The following is a 21,064-nucleotide window of genomic DNA, read 5'->3' on the forward strand; positions in this document are numbered from 1 at the left end:
CTTTTTTAATTTTTCTCGATTCATGAAGTTGAAATTTTTGTGCATATTATAATAAGAAAAAAATATATAATAGTACATTATGCATATTTCAACTGAGGGATAGGAGGTGTACAAATGAAGTATGGCTCTACATAGTTACAATTTTTTGATGTGTTTGAAATTTTTTTCCCCGTATTGAATCAATTTTTTTTTTATAAATTGAAGATGGACATGTTATATGTAATTTTAATGTAAAATTTTACGACAATAATTTCTCTCTTACTTAACAGTTTGCCAAAAATATTATATTAATTTTTAGAATTAACGTTTAAATTAAGATGAAATTTTAATTCAAGTTTTTCATATTATAAATATTGTTTTCAGTTTGTAATTTGAAAAAAGTGTTTAAAAATTAAAATATTTAAAAAACTGGGTAATTCGTAAATGTAATAAAGAATAAAAAAAAAATTAAAATACATAATTCTAAAACTACATGTGATTAACTAACTGGTAGGTGGCGCAGCGGTTGGCGAGTACTGGGTTTGGTTGGGTTGGGTTATCTTAGGTTAGATTGGCTCTTTCTTTTTTTTCCTGTTTAGCCAACGGTAACTACTGTTTAGATAATTTTTCAGAAGATGAATGAGGATGATATGTATGAGTGTAAATGAAGTGTAGTCTTTTACATTCTCAGTTCCACCATTCCTGAGATGTGTGGTTAATTGAAACCCAACCACCAAAGAACACCGGTATCCAGGATCTAGTATTCAAATCCGTGTAAAAATAACTGGCTTTACTAGGACTTGAACGCTGTAACTCTCGACTTCCAAGGTTAGATTGGCTCGGTCTTGTGGAACCTTGCTTTTGAAGGGCTGTTGCGTCTTAAATTTGATGGAGACGTCGAACCGGTTACCTATGCCGACGACTTGGCCCTACTGGTCGCCAGCTATATTGAAGCATAGGTTGAAGATACGGTGAATGCCGCTGTGCAAAAAGTGAGTAAGTGGCTACATTTGAGTGGTCTTAGTTTGGCTAAGACCTCTAAGAGGACTATGGGTTATATGCTTTCCGGTAGGCAGGCCTGGGGAAACGTGGAGAAACTAGAATACCGAAAACAAAATCCCGTGATTGGGACCTCGATCGTGTGTAACCGTGCGTGTGTTTAGTTAGGGAGGGCAGCCTCGATCGGGAGAGAACGGTTCCTCGAGGTGGCCCGTTCTTGATGAGAGATCGGGGATCCCTTGTGGTAGTTTTTTGTATAATGACAACTGGATAGCCTCATATAGGAACACTGCTAAAAAACTGTACAGGAAGTGGGGTACTCTAATGGGTTGCTTACTAATATAATATAAAATAAAGATCCGACCGGCAGCCCGACTTGCCATGCCGGTAGGTGGGAAGGGCTGTTAGAGTAGAAAGGACACCCTCTACGCTGTTGTATGCTTAAATGCGGGTCCGGCGCGTAGTGGAGTAAGGGGGGGTTAAAAAACAGTTAGATTTTTCGGCCTTTCATCCGGAGGGGCCGGGTTCGAATCCCAGTCAGGTATGGCATTTACACACACGCTACAAATCATTCATCTCATACTCTGAAGCAATACCTAATATTGGTTTCGGAGGTTAAAAAAAAGGTTGCCGGCCTCCGTGACGCGAATGGTAGCGTCTCGGCTTTTCGTCCGGAGGTCCCAGGTTGGAATCCCGGTCAGGTATGGCATTTACACACACGCTACAAATCATTCATCTCATCTTCTGAAGCAATACCTAACGGTTATCCCGAAGTTAAGTTAGATTAGGTTGGATTTGGATTGCGTCATCTGAATTTTATCGGTACATGTTGTTTAATAATAATATTTAAGCATACTCAATTATAAACAAGTTCTTATATTAATCTCTTATTCATTAAATATTATTATTCATATTCATTAAAATGAATTTTACCGGGAAAATGAAGAAAAATAATAAAATTAATTAAATAATAATTTTTTTAATTTATATCGCGTCTTATTAAAGTCTGATTAAAAAACACGATTTGGTTGTAAAGTCATCTGGGATTTTTTTATCCACATTTTAAAAAAGCCCTTGAATTTTTCATTTTTTACAAACTATAAACGTTTTTATACGCATTTTTTTTTTAAAGAAGCTTTGAAAAGTATTTTTTTTTTTTTAATTTCAACTTTTGAATTCGTTTTTCAGATTAAATGAGTAGTAAAGTTATTTGTGGTGGTATGGTAGCGTCTCAGTCTTTCATTTATAAGTCCCTGATTCGAATCCCGGTAAGGAATAACATTTTTCATTCGCTATATAATTTCCATTTTTATATTCTCACGTAAAAGTTTCGCAAGCTTCTGTGATGAATTACTTTATCACGAAAAAAAATTGGTACAAAAAGAAAGTCGAAATTTAAAGAAGAATGAAATTTTCTATTTTATTATTTTATTTTTTTTTTATAAAACAGCTTTATTATTATTTTTTTAATTTACTTAAAATTTGTTTCAATTTAAATATCATAGAAATTTTATTAAATAAACATATTTATGTAACACGCCGTTTGAAAATGATGATTACAACTTTTTGATCCCAATAAATCTTAATAAAGACTAAAGAAATAAATTTTTGGCAACTAAAAGGATATATATATATATATATATATATATATAAAACAGATAAAAGAAAACTTGTATATATATGTCTGTATATATATCTATATATATATATATATATATCTATATATATATATATATATATATATCTATATATATATATATATATATAAAACAGATAAAAGAAAACTTGTAATGATAAAGGAGGATGAATAATTGAATAGAACGAAATTTAAGAATGATAATTTATAACGCAAAGGTTTTTTGGAGGAAGTAAGAATATCAGAAGGAAGAAAGAACATCAGTGCAAAAAAATAAATAATCGTATAAAAAATATCTCCAAATTTCCAAGAACCAGAACTTTTGATTATGTATTATAGGAGACCGTAAGAATATAATCCATACCCATATTCGGCTGAATACATAACAATGTTATAAAAAAATCAACATTCATCTCAATGTTTTCATAGAAAAGAAGCAAAAATTTATCTTTTTCCTATAAAAACTATTCCCAAATAATTCTACTTATTTGGGAAGTAGAATTACTAAAGATGGACGAAGCAGGAGCGATATAAAATGCCGAATAGCACAAGCGAAACGAGCCTTTAGTAAGAAATATAATTTGTTTACATCAAAAATTAATTTAAATGTCAAGAAAAGATTTTTGAAAGTATTTGTTTGGAGTGTCGCTTTATATGGAAGTGAAACTTGGACGATCGGAGTATCTGAGAAGAAAAGATTAGAAGCTTTTGAAATGCGGTGCTATAGGAGAATGTTAAAAATCAGATGGGTGGATAAAGTGACAAATGAAGAGGTATTGCGGCAGATAGATGAAGAAAGAAGCATTTGGAAAAATATAGTTAAAAGAAGAGACAGACTTATAGGCCACATACTAAGGCATCCTGGAATAGTCGCTTTAATATTGGAAGGACAGGTAGAAGGAAAACATTCTGTAGGCAGACCACGTTTGGAATATGTAAAACAAATTGTTAGGGATGTAGGATGTGGAGGGTATACTGAAATGAAACGACTAGCACTAGATAGGGAATCTTGGAGAGCTGCATCAAACCAGTCAAATGACTGAAGACAAAAAAAAAATAAAAACTATTTCGTGAATTAAATTTTTAGCGATATATTTTGTCGTAATTTACCTATGGATATCCAAAATCAAGAACCATTTTCATGCGCTCTGATTTTTATAATTTATATTTTTTATCGGCTCATTGGTTAACATGTAAAAAAAAAAATTCCTTTCGACACCGGAAGATGGAGGTAGATTTCACCAGATCAGATGGAGGTGCTAAATAGGGGATAAAAAAGATTTCCACTTTAAAGTTAAGAAAAAACTTCAAATTTCGATAATGGTTGCATGTGAAAAAAAAGTTTCACATGTTTAGCATACGACAAACCCCATCTTCTTAAAATTCCAGCAATATTTGGGTCATCCCGTACTATAAGGGTTGGTCATATCAAAAATTGTTTCAGACGAAATTTTTAGGTAATGTTTAGAGGATATTTGATACTGTGGCTTTTAAGGGAGGTATGATTTTTTTTGTCTTCGAAACCCCATTTTTTTCATCTTCTGATATCAAAAAATGTTACTTAGTAAGTTTTAGACCCTTATCCAAAGAATATCCTTATCCAAAAAAATATTTAATAAGAAAGTCATAGCGATATTTTATTTTTTCGAAAAAATCTCCCCATTTCCACCTCCCCATAATCCGATTTTTCCTATTAACGAACTCGATCGAGATTTTGGGTCGTTATATTTTATGTATCAATTTGATTGTGATTGGCGCAAAATTACGGCAGTTATCGTGTCCACAAGAAAGTGAAATATATATTTTTAAACTCTTGAACTGACGGTGGTTTTGGGGGTCTAGAGAATTTGAAACTGAAGATATGTGGAAATTTTCCGGAAATCGAATCATGATATCCATTAAGTAATAGGTAGCTTTCTTTTGAAACCTAAAAGTGATTTGAAGGTTAGGAATCAAACCAAACAGTTTTAATATCCACAAAAACATTTAATTTGTGTTACACAAATTTTATTTTTCTGTTTAGCCTACGGAACCACCGTAGGGTATTGCTTCATAGGATGAATGAGGATGATATGTATGAATGCAAATTAAGTGTAACGCTTGTATTGTTTCAGGTCGATCATTCCTTAGATGTTTTGTTAATTGAACGCTAACCGTCAAAGTACACCGGTATCCACGATCTAGTATTCAAATCCGTATAAAAGTAACTGCTTTTACTAAGATTTGAATCTTAGTCCTATCGACTTGCAAATCAGCTTATTTGCGACGACCTGTTTACCATTTGAATAAACCGGCATGTCGTTACACGAATTCGTTACTGATAATTTATAGGAGGCTTGCGTGGCGCGAGCGGTAGTGTCTCGGTCTTTCATCCGGTGGCCCTGGGTTCGAATCCCGGGTCAGGCTAGGCATTTTCATACACGCTACAAATCATTCATCTTATCATCTGAAGCAATACCTAACGGTCGTCCCGGAGGTTAAATAAAAAGATCATTTTTGGACATGATAATATATTTTAATAAGAGATTTGATGATAGCAATGAATAGGAGAATGTTAAAAATCAGATGGGTGGATAAAGTGACAAATGAAGAGGTATTGCGGCAAATAGATGAAGAAAGAAGCATTTGGAAAAATATAGTTAAAAGAAGAGGCAGACTTATAGGCCACATACTAAGGCATCCTGGAATAGTCGCTTTAATATTGGAAGGACAGGTAGAAGGGGAAAATTGTGTAGGCAGGCCACGTTTGAAATATGTAAAACAAATTGTTAGGGATGTAGGATGTAGAGGGTATACTGAAATGAAACGACTAGCACTAGATAGGGAATCTTGGAGAGCTGCATCAAACCAGTCAAATGACTGAAGAAAAAAAAAAGGTAGCAATGATTATTTATTATCAAAATAAAATCTTGGCCAGATTTTTATATTAAAAAATAGATTCATTGTGAAAGGACAGTTTGTTATTTCATCCAAAAAGTAGTACATCCCTGAAGAATACCAGAGAAAATAAACTAAAAAAAAAAAAATGGATAAGAGGAAATAATGATGTTTGCGTTTGCCCCCTTCCCACCTTATTGGGGCTGCTTCAAAATTAAAAAAACGAAATAGTAAACTATAAAGAAGTATCTTAGAATAGATGCATTATTCATGCGAAGAATTTATCTAAGGATATAATATTTTATAATTTATAAATGATAATAATTTTTGTATGTTTGTATAAATTTAATAATTTAAGAAAATACTTACCGAAATAATTGTATTAGAAAAAAATTTCTTTTCATTTATTGTTGGTGTCGTCGGTTTGATTGTATAGCTAACCGTAATTATATTATCATTTTCACATGGATTTGTATTAACATAATTTTTAATTTTATTATTATTATTATTATTTTTGTTTGTAATATTACTGTTGTTATTATTATTATTATTATGTTTACTAATAAAAATATTTAATATTATCTTTTTAATGTTTATAAAAATATTAATTATTAAATATATTAACTTCATTTCGTTGCGTTTTATTATATATATATTTTTTAAATTTATTTATAAATTTAAAAAATAAAAAAATAAAATAAAATAAAAATATTTGTTATCATATATATATATATATATATAATTTTTCTTTAAATATAATTAATAAAAAAGACGTAATTAAAACACTACACTTCACTTATAATTTTTTTTATATAATTATAAATTATGTTTTTCATCTTAATATTTTATTGTAAAAAAAACGTTATGTCCGCGTATAATTAATATTAGAAAAATTATAACGCACTTTAATATGAATCTTGATTCACGGTAATAATAAAATGGGTTAAAGTATTATGTCGAAGTACTAAAGCACATCTGTTCTAATACTGCTTTTAAAATGTGTTAATTGAAATTGTATTGTTTTACGATCTATTGCGCATGCGTGTTATACATATCTATGTAATATCTACGTCATTATATATATATATATATATATTTATAAATGTGTGGGTGTGTGTACTTTTATATATATATATATAAAATGAATATAATTTCATACGTCTTTATTACGTGTTTTATTATAGATTTCATGGACTTAAAGTGGGAGGTAAATGATTTGTTTATATTTGTCTGCACTCTTTCTTTTTTTCAACCAAGTTCCGTTAATTACTTTCTTCGTCTTAATTTTATATACATAAATATATATAATTTTTTTTAACTTAAGTTTTAGCGAAAATTATAGTGTTTTCTGTAAAACTGAGTAATAAATCCGATGTAAAAAATAATTTTATATTCCCTGGTCCTCTCCCATAAATTTACAATAAAATTTTATTAACCTATTTGGTTTTATAAATAAAAATCTATATTTAAATAAGGTGAAATGATATTAAAAGTAATAAAAAAATTGTGTAAAGTAGAATAATTATAAGATTAAAAAAATTAAAATTTGTATAAAAAAATCAGGGAGGCAATGATTTGTATAACTTGATCAGGCGTAACGTAAACGGGAAAATATATATATATAAAAATGAATGTTTGTCTGTTCTGTATGTCTCTTTTGCCTACCTAAACCGTTCATCCGATAGCGATGAAATTTTAGGGAATGGTTGGACGCATATCAGGAAAGGGTTTTGAATTTGTTTGGATCCGCTAGGTGACGTTGGCGTCGAGATATTTCGAAAAATTGTATTTATGGTCCGATTTACCTCATATTCAGAGTACGTATTACTTACATGGAAAGAATTATCTCTGAAAAAAATGAACCCGCTAGATGGCGCTGGAGTTGAGATATTTAGAAAAATTATATTTATGGACCGATTTGGTTCATATTCAGAATATGAATATTAGTTACGTGAAAAGAAATATTTTTGCAAAACTATACCCGGTAGGTGGGGCCGGTGTCGAGATATTTACGAAACAAACAAACAAATATACAACAGACTTTTTTATTCTATATATATATATATATATATATATATAAAAGGCATGTTCGTATATATGTCCGCTAAAGACAAAAAAAAACTAATGAACCAATTTACGCGCGGGAAAAAGGGGAAAATGGAAAACGGGGAAAAGTTGAAAAGGGAAAAACAGGAAAGAGTTTTTATTAAAAACTGGGAGAGGGGTGAGGGAGAAGTTGGAAAGGGAAAAGGGGAAGGAGAATAAGTGAAAATTTGTGAAGTTCCGTAATGTTCAGTTTTTAATTTTTTTATCAATTTACACAATTTTCAATTGTGTTCATTTAAACTAGAGAGAGAGAGAGAGAGAGAGAGAGAGAGAGAGAGAGAGAGAGAGAGAGATAATATTGAAAACTAGCAGACCCGGCAATGCTTTGCTATTGTTAGATTTGAGTATATATATATATATATATATATAAATGAACACAATTGAAAGTTTAATAAAACATTAACATTACGGAATTTCACAAAATTTAACCTTTCCCTTTCCCTCTTTACCTTTTTCCCACTTTCTTCTTCCCATTTTCATTTTATCACATTCCCTTTTCCTCTTCCCCAGTTCATCATTATCTTTCTCCATTTTCCCCTTTTCATCACTTTTCCCTTTCCCCATTTCCCTAATTATTTCCTTCACCCCTTCATCTTTCCTCCTTTCCCGTTTTCTTTTTTATCGTTTCCCCTTTCCATTTCCTTTTCCAGTTTTTCCTTTTCCCCGTCTTTCTTTTTTCAATTTCCCTCTTCTTCCCTTTTTCCCTTTTACCTTTACGGATTTTTCCCTTTTTCCTATTTTTCCTTTCTCCCTTTTTCCCCGCGTGTGAATCGGTCCAGTAGTTTTTTAGTCTATAGCGGACACACATATCGGAAACATTGAAATGGAATCGTTAAAATATTAGTATAGCGTGTGTTGCTTTTACGTCCAACAGCGCTGTTAAAAAAAAAAAAAAAAAATGTTTTTTACCTGTCACAGGTGTTAAATCCTAAGTATTTAAATAGTAAGTATATAAAAACACGCGCGTATTCTAATGCAACGTTGTGTCAAAATTTCAAAGCAATCGATGAAGAACTTTGGGAGATTTAAGATTATGAATAAACGAGCATTTTTATTTGTGTAGATGTATTTGTTGGTAGATCTAAAGCTTTTTCAGTTTTAATATTTTATTTCCAATTACCGCTTCATTTATTTCTGTTCTTCTTATAATCTCTCTTAGATACGTAAAGTGGTCGGTGGTAAATAAAGAAATCTTTCCTTATTTAGTTGCATTTATTTATTTAAAAAAAATATATATATATATTTTACATATTAAATAATGATAAATAAGTGTAAACATTGAAAAAGGAAATTTTTTAAAATATACTTTTAATTTAAAAAAATTTTTTTTAAAAAATTGAGTGGATTTTAACTGAATTATTTTTTTGAATTTTTAGAAAAAAATCAACGCCCAGATTAACGTGATTTAGATAGTTCATTCAGGTATAATAATTTTATTTTATACTTAAAAGTTAAAGCGTTATTAATTTGAAAAAAAATGTTTTTTTTTTTGGAATTGCTTAAAGTTGCTTAATTTAATTTTATTCCTCTTAAATTTTCAATAAGTAAAATGTTAGATTTGTTACGAAATATTACATCATTTAGTGTTATTTTGTTTCCCCCTTATAAAGAAAATACTTTCATTTCATACGATTTGTGTTAACACTCTGGAAATAATTTATATTATTCAATTAATTTCACGTCAGAGCAGATTAAAATATACGTCAGTAAATTTTATATTTTTAAATTCATATATTCTTAGATTTCTCGCCTATTTTATTAACATTATCATCTCTTGCATTATAATGGGTGAGCAATATATTTTCAACTATTTTTAAATTAATTATACATTATATATACGTACTACTTAAATAGGATGATTCATAAAGAATGTAGCATACTTTCAGGATATTCTACTGATGAAAATAAAAGAGAAATTTCATTTTAACAAAGATTCAATAATGTTTTGTTAGTGTTTGTCGGCTGGCAAAAGATTTCGCCCTGATTTTTACCCCTTCGGTATAATTAAGCCAGACTAATTTTTGGGACTACAATTAAGGAATACATTTTTAATGGTTTAATTTTGTTTGTTTATTTTTTTTAAATATTTTATTATTCTGTTTTGTAATATTGAAAATTTTGTTTCGTTTAATACCTTAGTTAAAATCTTCCACATTTTGATAAGTTTTATTTTTAATAAAATGTTAGGGTAATGGAGTAATCTATAAATTCAGACCGGTGAATTTTCCATGACTTTAAATCCCTCTAGAGGGCCTCCCGATATTTCAATTGAAATTTCCTGAAAGACGTCCGTAATGTTTTATATGAAGAACCCGAATTAGGTCTCAAAATCCGGAAGACGAATATTTTGGATTCACGCGGACTGAATAAATTACTCTGTATAAACTTCGAAATTCTTAATATTTAATTCTATTTTTTACTTCAAAAAAAGTGTTATAGTCATGATACCAAAGAAAGCAGGGGCAGATAAATGTGAAGAATACAGAACAAGTAGTTTAACTAGTCATGCATCAAAAATCTGAACTAGAATTCTATACAGAAGAATTGAGAGGAGAGTGGAAGAAGTGTTAGGAGAAGATCAATTTGGTTTCAGGAAAAGTATAGGGACAAGGGAAGCAATTTTAGGCCTCAGATTAATAGTAGAAGGAAGATTGAAGAAAAACAAACCGACATACTTGGCGTTTATAGACCTAGAAAAGGCATTCGATAACGTAGACTGGAATAAAATGTTCAGCATTTTAAAAAAATTAGGGTTCAAATACAGAGAGATAGAAGAGCAATTGCTAACATGTACAGGAACCAAACAGCAACAGTAACAATTGAAGAACATAAGAAAGGGAGTCCGACAAGGGTGTTCCCTGTCTCCATTACTTTTTAATCTTTACATGGAACTAGCAGGTAATGATGTTAAAGAACAATTTAGATTCGGAGTAACAGTACAAGGTGAAAAGATAAAGATGCTACGATTTGCTGATGATATAGTAATTCTAGCCGAGAGTAAAAAGGATTAAGAAGAAACAATGAACGGCATAGATGAAGTCCTACGCAAGAACTATCGCATGAAAATAAACAAGAACAAAACAAAAGTAATGAAATGTAGTAGAAATAACAAAGATGGACCACTGAATGTGAAAATAGGAGGAGAAAAGATTATTGAGGTAGAAGAATTTTGTTATTTGGGAAGTAGAATTACTAAAGATGGACGAAGCTGGAGCGATATAAAATGCCGAATAGCACAAGCGAAACGAGCCTTCAGTAAGAAATATAATTTGTTTACATCAAAAATTAATTTAAATGTCAGGAAAAGATTTTTGAAAGTATATGTTTGGAGTGTCGCTTTATATGGAAGAGAAACTTGGACGATCGGAGTATCTGAGAAGAAAAGATTAGAAACTTTTGAAATGCGGTGCTATAGGAGAATGTTAAAAATCAGATGGGTGGATAAAGTGACAAATGAAGAGGTATTGCGGCAAATAGATGAAGAAAGAAGCATTTGGAAAAATATAGTTAAAAGAAGAGACAGACTTATAGGCCATATATCAAGGCATCCTGGAATAGTCGCTTTAATATTGGAAGGACAGGTAGAAGGTAAAAATTGTGTAGGCAGGCCACGTTTAGGAATATGTAAAACAAATTGTTAGGAATGTAGGATGTAGAGGGTATACTGAAATGAAACGACTAGCACTAGGTAGGGAATCTTGGAGAGCTGCATCAAACCAGTCAAATGACTGAAGACAAAAAAAAAAAAAAAAAATTTTTTTTGCTATTTTACTCATCAAATTCTCTACGAGTTAAAGTTATTTTACGACAAACGTAAAATATTAAGATTTTCGACCTTAATCTGCTGTCTTTTACCCAAAATATCTCCAAAAAGTTCAAAGACCTTTTTTTCTTCAATTTTTCACCTCAGGTTTCATATAAAACCACTAAATTTTACCCTTAATTTCGGTTCCAAGAACTGACTTAATTTTACCGATACTCGTTTTCAAACCTATGTTTATATATGAACTTTTTTTTATGAAATATATACAAATAATTTGATAATAAAATTGAATTGAAATAATCGAATTTTTATTCTCATTGAAAATGAGAAACCTGTATCTGTAAAAAAAAATTAAGAAAAGTAATGAATATAATTGATATTAAGAGATTATCTCTGAGCAGATATTAAAGGTTTTCTGAGATATAGAAATTTGTAAATTGCAATTTAACATAGAATAATAATTGACTTAATTAAATTCAAGAGCAGTCTATCAAATGATAATCAATTTAAGATTATTATCCGAGTTTATAAATCAATGTGCCAGTCGATTTGACTGGTTAAGAATTCACAGTTGTAAAACCAATATAGTTACAAATTGAAATAGGTGACTTATTGTTTAATTTTTTATTTTTTAGAAAAACAATGCTTTTATTTTATATTTTTTAGTTTCTTAATAACTGAATCGCCTGGGTGCGCTGAGGTTGTGGGCACTCCGTTGGTGACCCGTGAAGTAAGTATATTATACTGTTCGATTATCTTAACCCACCGGGTTGGTCTAGTGGTGAACGCGTCTTCCCAAATCAACTGATTTGGAAGTCGAGAGTTCCAGCGTTCAAGTCCTAGTAAAGCCAGTTATTTTTACACGGATTTGAATACTAGATCGTGGATACCGGTGTTCTTTGGGGGTTGGGTTTCAATTAACCACACATCTCAGTAATGGTCGAACTGAGAATGTACAAGACTACACTTCATTTACACTCATACATATCATCCTCATTCATCCTCTGAAGTATTGTCTGAACGGTAGTTACCGGAGGCTAAACAGGAAAAAAGAAAGAGTTTTCGATTATCTGTTAGATGTTTGTTTATGTGATTGACATTGATGTGATGTATGGAATGTGCGGCGTGAGGTATGTTTTCTCAGTGATGATTAGATATTGTGGAATCTGTGGTGAGATTTAAGTCTGATGTTTGGTATCTTGCGGGTATGAGGTCTGTGTATGTTAACTGTGATGTCTGAATGTGTGAGGGTGTATTCCTCCCTTCCTGAAGTAATGCACAGCAGCTGTATCAGGAAGGGTGGGTAGCGTGGGTTGGAGGTTTAGTCGGTAGTGCGCAGGAATACATACGCATTTAATAACATCTTGCGGAATCTGTTAGCGAGCCCGACACTGTCCAGGCGCCCGTAAATGGGGTTCCTCTACCTCTTTTAAAAAAAAAAAGTTTGTTAATAACTAATTATTTAGCCAGGAACGTTCCTGTGTTTTTTATCCTCATTCATGGCTGTGAAAATAATACTGATAAATAGCAATTAAAGCCTGAAAAGTTCTTTTTCCACCAACGTTTCCCTTTTTCTTAATATAGAAGCTCTGATACTCCCCTCATACCGACACCTCCAGGGGGGTAGGACCTCTCGATCTATGGCTACCTTTCCTGGATAACATGATTGTATCCTGAAAATTTGAAAGCAAATGGTCGGTTAGTTCTCGCGTGATACTCAGATACCATCTTCATACCACCCTCCTTTATTTCGAAAACTTTTCAAGTTCGGTGCAGAATGCTAATTGATGTCATCAAGTCATTTTTGGTCTTGTTTAAATGTAACATTTTTCTCTATTTCGTATTAGCGTTACGCGCGTTCACACACATAAACATACCCACACGATTTTTTTATAATATACTAGTAGCATAGATTATCAGAACTGTTAACATATTACAGATTTTAAAACTTTTTTTGCACGGTAAAGCAGTTAGTTACTTTTAAAAATAGACAATATTTTTTTATTGCAGGATGTTTAATCAGTTATAAAGGATCTATATATAATATTATTTATTCAGTTGTTTATATTGCTTGTATAATTATAATCGTATATATACAGCGTAAGAATAATGGATCTTTAATGACATAAAACATCCGGGTTTTTTGTGTTTTTCTTCTTCATGTGTTACATATATATTTCTATTTAAAACAGACTTGTAAATTTAATGGCTTATTTATTTATGAATAATAAAAATAATTAGATATTGTGTTTTTGATAAATTAATGCAATTGTTTTAATATGTATGTGTACTTTTTTTTTTATTTCGTACTTCTCCCCTTTTGGGTTAATTTTTTTAAATGATTCTTTTTCTTGATAATTGATTAGAGGAAAAAGAATTAATCAAAATTTAATTTAAATGTAAGTTTTTTCAGTAGTAAAACTGAGGGTTTTTTGGTATAAATTACTCGTTAGGGATTTATTTTAAACATCTTTCATTAGAAAAAAAGTAATTTTATATATATATATATTCTCATTACTCTTTAATCTTTACATAGAACTAGCAGTTAATGATGTTAAAGAACAATTTAGATCCGGAGTAACAGTACAAGGTGAAAAGCTAAAGATGCTACGATTTGCTGATGATATAGTAATTCTAACAAAGAGTAAAAAGGATTTAAAAGGAACAATGAATGGTATGGATGAAGTCCTACGTAAGAACTACCTCATGAAAATATAAAAGAACAAAACGAAAGTAATGAAATTTATTAGAAATAACGAAGATGTATTACTGAATGTGAAAATAGGAAGACAAAAGATTACGGAGGTAGAAGAATTTTGTATTTGGGAAGTAGAATTACTAAAGATGGACGAAGCAGGAGCGATATAAAATACCGAATAGCACAGGCAAAACGAGCCTTCAATTAGAAATATAATTTGTTTACAACAAAAATTAATTTAAATGTCAGGAAAAGATTTTTGAAAGTATATGTTTGGAGCATCGCTTTATATGGAAGTGAAACTTGGACAATCGGAGTATCTGAGAAGAAAAGATTAGAAGTTTTTGAAATGTGGTGCTATTGGAGAATGTTAAAAATCAGACGGGTGGGTAAAGTGACAAAGGAAAGAGGTGTTGCGGCGAATAGATGAAGAAAGAAGCATTTCGAAAAATATAGTTAGAAGAAGAGACAGATTTATAGGCTACATACTAAGGCATCCTGGAATAGTCGCTTTAATATTGGAGGGACAGATAGAAGGGAAAAATTGTACAGGCAGGCAACGTTTGGAATATGTAAAACAAATTGTTAGGGATGTAAGATGTAAGGGGTATACCGAAATGAAACGACTGGTACTAGATGGATAATCTTGAACAGCTGCATCAAACCAGTCAAATGACTGAAGACGAAAAAAAAAGTAAAAATACCAAGCGAAACTGAGATTTGTACCCAATACTCAAATTAAATATGGTGCTACCATTTTGTTACAGATTTACTTACAGAATGTAGTATTTATATTATTATATAACAAACGGGTTTACTTTCCCGACAAATTAAAGGGGAACGTATTATGATTTTGTCAAAAAAGTGGTATCAGGTTTTTTGCAAATCTTTACATTTTAGGGTCCAATCAGGTCATCCAGATAAAAAATAAAAATAAATAAAAAATATATATATCAGGATTGACGAATAGACTTTTTTCCTCAAATTTAGCCCAAATTTTTGGGGGGTATTGATCTTGTTAGTTTTTTAAAAAAATTCTTTAAGGGGATGGAATATCGTAAAAAAAATTCGATTTTCTGTAGAGGCATTTTAGAAAAAACTTTATTACAGTAAATTTGTTACCTATACAATACATAAATAAATAATTCGAACCTTTTTTTCTTTTCAAAAAATCAATCCCCAATTCTTAAAATTGACATTTTTTATGCTTTTTTCTCTTCGGTTTAAATATTTTTCAAAATTTTTTTTGAAATTTATACTTCTATGTAGGGCTATCAAGAAATAATTTTTTTTTTTTTTAGTCATAGACCCGGATTTCAAATTTAGAAATATTTTTTAAGATTTTTTTTTCTTAGCATTTATTAAATGGGATGTTAGATTTAGAAAAAAACCTTTATCTTAGCAAATTTGTTAAGCTTAATCGTTACATGAATATTTTTAGAAACTTTTGTTTTTAATTTATTCCCCACCTAATATATATATATATATATATTTTTTTTTTTTGGTTGGGGGGGTCTAATTGAAAGTCATGCAATATTTTACCAAATTTTTTAATGCTAGTAATTTGTAAAAAGAAGAAGAAAAAAATAAAATACTAATCTTTATACTAAATCACGCTGTGAAAATTATTTTTATATATTATTATTAATGATATATCTCTTTGAATTTTAAAATTCAAAAGGTCATAATTTGATGTAGTACAGGATGTTATTTTATATTATATTTAGTTTGATATAAAAAAAAGAAGAAATTAACTATTGTTTGAAATGTGATGTTGATTATCTTGCTATTAGATTTAATATTAAGAATATACATTTAATTGGCACGTATATTATTTACTTACTATAAGGAAAATATATCTTAATGTAATCATATATTTTTTTAATTTTATTTATAATAGGTAGAAAAAAGAATACATTTCCGATTCGCGTTATGCTTAAATTATGTTTAAATTATTTATGTTTAAATTATTTAATGGATAAAATAGTAGTTTTGTTCTTACGAAATATAAAAATTAAAACAAAATTTTATTTGTTAATCTTCTCTTTATAATTTAGTAAAATGTACTGTTTTTATTTATTTACTCCTGATAATTTTACCTTTTTAACATCCCTCAATAATAACAACCTACACTTTAATGATGGCATTAGTTATTTAATTTAAAAATTATAAATTTCACGAAATTAAAAATAAATTGTTTTACATTTCATTTCATCAACGTCATTTTATTTATAATATTGTTTTTTTACTATGTTCTTGCTTCGAACGGGTAGATTATATTATTATTAAAGATTGACATTAAGAAATATTATATATATATATATATATATAATAGGTAGTCTAAAAAATATTGAATCTTTTACGCACGAGATAACGTTAGCATATTCTGACAAAAATCGAGGAAGATCGGTGGGTACATCGCCAATGACCTAAACATCCAAACAGTGTTAAACCATTTACAGAAAATTGGCTACAAAAAGAAGCTCGACATTTGTATGTCACATGATGTGATTCAGAAAAATTTACTCGATCGAATTTCTATCTGCGAATCTCTACTGAAACGTAATGAAATCCAACAATTTCTGTAACGGTTGTTCACGAGTGATGAAAACTGGTTAACTTACGACAACAACGTGCGAAAAAGATAGTGGTCGAAGCAAGGAAAAGCCCACGTTAACGCTCAGGAAGGTTATGCTGCTGTGCGTTTGGTGGGACTGGAAGGGCATCACTAGCTGCTACCGCCAGGCAGAACTATAGACATATAGATAAATTTACGATACGAACGATAATTTAATAAATTTTATTTTATATCTTGACGACCTGAATGTGAAAATAGGAGGAGAAAAGATTATGGAGGTAGAAGAATTTTGTTATTTGGGAAGTAAAATGACTAAAGATGGACGAAGCAGGAGCGATATAAAATGCCGAATAGCACAAGCTAAACGAGCCTTCAGTAAGAAATATAATTTGTTTACATCAAAAATGAATTTAAATGTCAGGAAAAGATTTTTGAAAGTGTATGTTTGGAGTGTCGCTTTATATGGAAGTGAAACTTGGACGATCGGAGTATCTGAGAAGAAAAGATTAGAAGCTTTTGAAATGTGGTGCTATAGGAGAATGTTAAAAATCAGATGGGTGGATAAAGTGACAAATGAAGAGGTATTGTGGCAAATAGATGAAGAAAGTGGCATTTGGAAAAATATAGTTAAAAGAAGAGACAGACTTATAGGCCACATACTAAGGCATCCTGGAATAGTCGCTTTAATATTGGAAGGACAGGTAGAAGGGAAAAATTGTGTAGGCATGCCACGTTTGGAGTATGTAAAACAAATTGTTGGGGATGTAGGATGTAGAGGGTATACTGAAATGAAACGACTAGCACTATATAGGGAATCTTGGAGAGCTGCATCAAACCAGTCAAATGACTGAAGACAAAAAAAAAAAGAAAAAAATCTTGACGACCAACTATTATGAACGTAACAATTTTAATTTAAATACAATTATACATTTGAATTTGAATTAATATCTTTTGGGAAATCCCTGATGATGGAGTAACGGCTCCGAAACTATTCGGATATATACTTATATATATCCGAAGGTGCCAGATGCTTAGTAAATTAAATGTAGTAGATTATTTATCCGGAGGGGGGGGGAGGGGAATTAAAGAGAGATTTTTATTAGGGTCATGACAATTAACATCTTTACGGTTAATTTTTTGTAATTTTTTTATATACTTGTTAAAAAAGGGTTGAAAAGTAGAAAACTATAATATATCTATAAATATATTCTAATTATCACTTAGGAATTTATTTAAGATAATTTTTTTGTGTTTACTTTTTTGAAATATTTATGCAATTACGAATAGTATGTACAAGAATTCCGTTATGTCGTAAAGTAGGTTAGACTAAATACTAAATGAAGAACTGTGACTAATGATTTGTTGTTTAAAATAACTTTTGAAATCATTCAAATATAAATATTTATTGATGAATTTTGGTCTACTTTGGTTTATTAGCTTTCTATATTTAAATAAAAAATTTTGTTCTGTAAATAGATATATAATGTTTATTATTATTATCTTATTTATAAGCTTTTCTCATCCTAATTTATATATATATATTACAGTAAGTATCGTTTACAGTGACATCGGAAATAGTGACCAAAAACTTGTCTCTTAATTGGTTTGGTATGCTATTAATACATAAATACAGCATTTCAACATTTTTTTAAAAAAAATTAGGGTTCAAATATAGAGTTAGAAGAACGATTGCTAACATTTACAGGAACCAAACAGCAACAGTAATAATTAAAGAACATAAGAAAGAAGCCGTAATAAGAAAGAGAGTTCGACAATGATGTTCCCTATCCCCGTTACTTTTTAATCTTTACATAGAACTAGCAGTTAATGATGTTAAAAAACAATTTAGATTCGTAGTAACAGTACAAGGTGAAAAGATAAAGATGCTACGATTTGCTGATGATATAGTAATTCTAACTGAGAATAAAAAGGATTTAGAAGGAATAATGAACAGGATGGATGAAGTCCTACGCAAGAACTACCTCATGAAAATAAACAAGAACAAAACGAAAGTAATGAAATTTATTAGAAATAACAAAGATGGACCACTGTATGTAAAAATAGGAAGAGAAAAGATTATTGAGGTAGAAGAATTTTGTTATTTGGAAAGTAGAATTACTAATGATGGACGAAGCAGGAGCGATATAAAATGCCAAATAGCACAGGCGAAACGAGCCTTTTGTCAGAAATATTGTTTGTATACATCAAAAATTAATTTAAACGTCAGGAAAAGTATATGTTTGGAGCGTAGCTTTATCTGGAAGTGAAACTTGTACGATCGGAGTACCTGAGAAGAAAAAATTTAGAAGCTTTTGAAATGTGGTGCTATTGGAAAATGTTAAAAAATCAGATGGGTGGATAAAGTGACAAATGAAGAGGTGTTGCGACAAATAGATGAAGGAAGAGGCGTTTGGAAAAATATAGTTAGAAGAAGAGACAGACTTATAGGCTACATATTAAGGCATCCTGGAATAGTCGCTTTAATATTATTGAAGGGACACGTAGAAGAGAAAAATTGTGTGTAGGCAGGCTACGTTTGGAATATGTAAAACAAATTGTTAGGGATGTAGGATGTAGGGGGTATACCGAAATGAAACGACTAACACTAGATACGGAATCTTAGAGAGCTCCATAAAACCAGTCAAATGACTGAAGACATATATATATAAATATGTTGTATTTAAAATTATTATTATAAAAAAAAAAAAATTAATTTTAACTTACCTTTAACGTATTATATCACAGCAAATTTTATTTATTATTTTTTTACGTGTAATATTATTTTTTGAAAAACACTATTTTTTATTTAAAAAAATACACTTTCACTTTATTTATTTTATAAAAAAATAAATAAATAAACTTAGCGACACTATATTACAATAATTATTGTATAAAATATTTAAATAATTACTATATTTTAACTCCACGTGTCAGTAGACTAGACAGTATATGGCTGCTAATAAGATCTTAACTAACTACGACTCGCAAGCTTACTGATTCTTTCATACTCTGTCACTATGTTTATATATATACAGAGTATGTTGATAGTTGAGGTTGTGAATTAGTTGTAAGTAACATGCAAGTCGGAATCTTGTCATATTTCTTAGACTTCTAAAGTTTAAAGAACTATTAAGAAATTATTATTATTATTATTATATATAACAGGTACTACTATTCTTTTTGGTTTTCCCCGGGTTTTTATTATTACTATTATTATTTTTATTTTTATTTTTAATTCATTAAGTGTGTATATACTATAATGTTTACACCCATTTTACGTCAGTTATCCCCCACTACTGGGCTATTCCTTATTGACTAATATCGTTCGTTCCTCGTTGATTTCTTTAACCTCCTCTAATATTGTATTTATTCAATCTTTCTACGTATATAATAATAGTAATTTACCCGTCTTAAAAACAATTATCACAATTTTTTTTTCCCGTGGAAATCCTTTTATTTTATATTATAATACGAAATAAAAAAATATTATCTCTAGAATGATGTAACTAAATATATTTTTACTTTTACACCTACAACGATATATGTTGGGTATAACAGATATAGTTATAACGGGAAAGTACAGGTGATTCAAAAAGGACATCACAAATTTAAAAACGTTAAAACATTTATTTAGATAATTTACAGATACGGTTGAAGATTTCATTTCATAGAAAAAACATATCAAGTTTTTCATCCGACATTCATTTTGATTCGATTTATGTTTTCCATTTTTAATGTGATATAGATCCAATCTGAAGTCGATTTTTAATTCCAGAAAATCGGGCGTTATTATTGTAGTAGTTATTGTTTTAATTCGAAATCTTAGCTCAACAAGATCAGTAGACCTAGGTAGCTATACAATTGGATCACCACCAATCCACCGATCTGGGTATCAATAAAATTATGACCTTTTAAGTGTTAGTATGGTAATACCTCATCTTGGGTAATGATGTCCATCTTGTTCATCATCGTCTATCTGAGGAATTAGAGAATTTTGAAGCATATAATAATAATAAACGATACTATATACGGTTGGACCTCCCCGCAGACGCACAAAAAGTCTCTGCGTCTGCGGGGAATTCCAATCGAACACATGATGTTCGATTGCCCAGCTTTTGGGTGAGGGCAGAACTCAGGTTACCCTGGAACTTAGAGGTCAAGGAGAAAATTAGCTACTCACAAGCGGCGAGTCAACGTGGTAAGAGCCGCATTGTCGGACCGTTTGGGAGTTTCTTGATGCGGTTGTTTTGTTGAACCGATATCAGTCAAGGGAAAAGACTCCTACCGCGTTGCTGTAGGAAGATAACCTAGAGATATGGCTGCTACCAGCCAGATTAAGGCTCCAAGTGGTTTAATGGTGGATAGGTACTTGCTGGTATTCAGCGGCCTAGACGTGGCAGCGAATTGCTGTCTTTGACAATATAAATT

General features: G+C 30.4%; 2 protein-coding genes across 10 annotated transcripts in view; one reads left to right on the forward strand and one right to left on the reverse strand.

Moving 5' to 3' along the window:
- The window catches only part of LOC142333989 (aromatic-L-amino-acid decarboxylase-like), a 39,713-nt gene extending 20,061 nt beyond the window's left edge, over nucleotides 1-19,652 (reverse strand). Inside the window, exon 1 of one of the 2 annotated variants that reach the window (XM_075381653.1) lies at nucleotides 19,361-19,652. The gene's annotated coding sequence lies outside the window, so the exon portion shown is untranslated. Of the gene's footprint in view, nucleotides 1-5,860; nucleotides 6,022-19,360 lie in introns of those variants that run through there. The other variant, XM_075381654.1, reaches the window with a different exon arrangement.
- Nucleotides 1-21,064, forward strand: part of Ns2 (nucleostemin 2) — a 235,825-nt gene that overhangs the window by 24,092 nt on the left and 190,669 nt on the right. The window lies entirely within an intron of this gene.

The sequence above is a fragment of the Lycorma delicatula genome, chromosome 13 (genome assembly GCF_047948215.1).
Source record: "Lycorma delicatula isolate Av1 chromosome 13, ASM4794821v1, whole genome shotgun sequence".
Classification (NCBI taxonomy): Eukaryota; Metazoa; Arthropoda; class Insecta; order Hemiptera; family Fulgoridae; genus Lycorma; species Lycorma delicatula.